The sequence below is a fragment of the Myotis davidii genome, unplaced genomic scaffold, assembly GCF_000327345.1.
Source record: "Myotis davidii unplaced genomic scaffold, ASM32734v1 scaffold427, whole genome shotgun sequence".
Classification (NCBI taxonomy): Eukaryota; Metazoa; Chordata; class Mammalia; order Chiroptera; family Vespertilionidae; genus Myotis; species Myotis davidii.
This window is the reverse complement of record NW_006298051.1, coordinates 12566-15530: the sequence shown is the minus strand read 5'-3', so window position 1 is coordinate 15530 and position 2965 is coordinate 12566.

Here is a 2965-nt window from a genome sequence, read left to right as displayed (position 1 = left end):
CCGACTCCCTGGCCAAGTCCCCATCTCTTCCCCTGTGGGGGGCGGGGCACGGCTTCTCCTCCTGGAAGTAGCCCTTGGGGTCACACCTGAGAACCCCCGAGGACAGACTCACTGGGCCCGAAAGGCTGGTCCAGCCCCCTTTCCCAGCAGGCAGGGCCCAGGGCATGGGCATCGCCAATGCCACCTCCCACCAGCCAAGGTGCCTGTGACCTGCTCTGTGGACCCATCCCTGGCGGCCCCACCCGGTGCCAGATGGTGAATCGCCCCAGAGACTGGAGCGGGAGGTGCAGGGAGGAGGCTGGGGCGCTAATTGCTCACCTGCTGCCAGGCCCTGAGGGGCAGGTAGCGGGGGAAGCCTCTGGCTAATTGAACCGTGGCTGCTCCTGGGGCGAGGGGTGCCTGGGCTGCCCCTCCCACCTCCACCCACTTCCTGGGACTTGGAGGTGACACTCGTGCTGTGTTCTCTCTTGGGCTGAAACACACAAGCAACGCCTGGGGGTTCTCTGTCGCAGCCTCCTGGCCTCAGGCCTCCCCTGGGCGGTGCCACCTGGCGACAGAGGCTGCTTGGACTCACCCTCAGGCCCTGCCCTCCCTGCGGGGATGGGGGGGGGAGGGCTTGAGGGTCTCAGTGGCCACAGAGAGGGTCTCACTTCCGTAGAGGAGGCAGCAGCCCCAGCTGCCCTCGGGGCTCCAGGAGGGACCCCTGTGTCCAGGCAGGTCCATCGTCCTGCTTCCCGGGCTGCCTGTCACTGTGCCCCTCGGTCGCTGACGGGGTCGCCTCCAAGTTCAGCAGCTGGAAGGGGGCCGCTGTTAGCGGGTAACTAACTGGGAGGAGGGCCGCCCGGGTCTGTAACGAGCTGTGGCGAGTGTGTGTGGCTGTGGCTGTGACTGGATGGCAGCCGCCACTTTTCCTCTCCATCTGCTTCCCGCCTCACCTTCCCGCCTCCACGGAGGCCTGTGGTCTGTCCCCTGTGGGTTTCCCGCGGGAGGAGGGCGTGCTCCGACCTGCCCCGGCTCCGCTTCTGACCGGGGCCGCCTGTCTCATTACTCCAGTAACGAGGGAGGCGACGCCAGTTGGGAGCGCGACCCGAGCGCACAGGACGGGAGGGATGGCACGGGAGCTAATTGGATTAACACGGAGAGAACGGATTCTGGTCCGAACAGCAAAACGGAGACGCAGGTCGGCGTCGTTCCCGGAGCGCGGCCTCATCGCCATCGCCCTGTGTGGGGTTTTTTCATCCTCATCGGAGGATATTTTCCCATGAATTTTCAGAGAGCGGAAGAGAGAGGGGAAGACAGAGAGAAACATGGATGTGAGAGAAGCACATCAAATGGGTTGCCTCCTGCACGCGCCAGACCAGGGCCCAGACTGGGAGGGGCCTGCAACCTCGGTACGCGCCCTTGACCGGAATCCAACCCGGAGGAGGTCAGGGTTCGATTCCCAGTCAGGGCTCATGGTTGCCGGCTCGATCCGCAGTGTGGGGTGTGCAGGAGGCAGCCAATCCATGGGTCTCTCTCATCATTGATGTTTCTATCTCTTTCTCTCTCTCTCTCCCTCTTTAAAATACATAAAAAACATTTTTTAAAAATCCACAGTGGTGCCCTAGATGGTGTGGCTCAGTGGGTAGAGTTTGGGCCAAAGGGTCCCAGGTTCGATTCCGGTCAAGGGCATGTACCTCGGTTGCAGGGCCCTCCTTGCCCCGGGCCCTGGTCAGGGCGTGTGCAGGAGGCAACCAATCGCTGTGTCTCTCTCACATCGATGTTTCTCTGTCTCTCCCCCGACCCCTCCCACTCTCCCTAAAAATGGGAAAGTACCCTCTGGCGAGGATTAACGAGCTCACAAAAAAACCCACGGTGGGAAGAGGAGACCAGGCTCAGGGAGGGTGGCCGGCCGTGGAACCAGCATGCAGAGGGTGTAAATCGACCCCCGGTCTGCCACTCTCCGTTCCTTGGGCATTGGAAACTAAAGAGAAAATGAACAAATGGGACGACATCAAAATAAAAAGCTTCTGCACAGCAAAAGAAATCATAAACAAAACAACAAGAAAGCCCACATGGGAGAAGTTTCTCTGTCTCTCCCCCGACCCCTCCCACTCTCCCTAAAAATGGGAAAGTACCCTCTGGCGAGGATTAACGAGCTCACAAAAAAACCCACGGTGGGAAGAGGAGACCAGGCTCAGGGAGGGTGGCCGGCCGTGGAACCAGCATGCAGAGGGTGTAAATCGACCCCCGGTCTGCCACTCTCCGTGGGCCCTGCAAAGCGTGGCTTCCCCAGCGGAGGGGAACCGGCTTCCGGGGGAGGGGACGGGGCAGCGGGGCGCCGGGCACGCCCGGTCCAGGGGTGCCACCCAAGGCCGGGCTGGGCTGGGCTGGCGTCTCGGAGCCCGCCCTGGTGTCTCTCTTCGGGCTCATGAGGCGTCGATGGGGCCTTTCGAACTGGAGTGCCCTGCCCCCCTCCTGGCCCACACTGACCATCGGCCAACCACCCCTGTCTCCTGTCCGGGTGGTTGGGAATTCAGGTTTGACTCAGCATGGGCCCCCCGACGGAAGGGTCCTGGGTTTGCTTCCGGTCAAGGGCACAGACCTCGGTTGCAGGCTCCATCCCTGGCCCTAATCGAGGCCCATCTGGGAGACAACCAGTCAATGTCTCTCTCACACGTCACTGTTCCTCTCGCTCCCTCCTTTCCACTCTCCCTAAAAACCAATGGAAAAACACCCTCGGGTGAGGATTTACACAAAAGGAAGGCAGCTAGTCCCAGAATCCTGTATTTTATAACACCCCGAGGGGTCTGATAGAAACTCCTGTTAACGTAAAAAACCATTGAAACCTGTAGAGAATTTTTGTGAGTTTATTTGAGCCAAACTGTCGACATATGCCGGGAAGCAGAACCTCAACGAATTGAGATAGTGCTCCGGAGAATGGCCGGGTTACAATTGTATTTATACATTGCAATCAAAGGAGGGA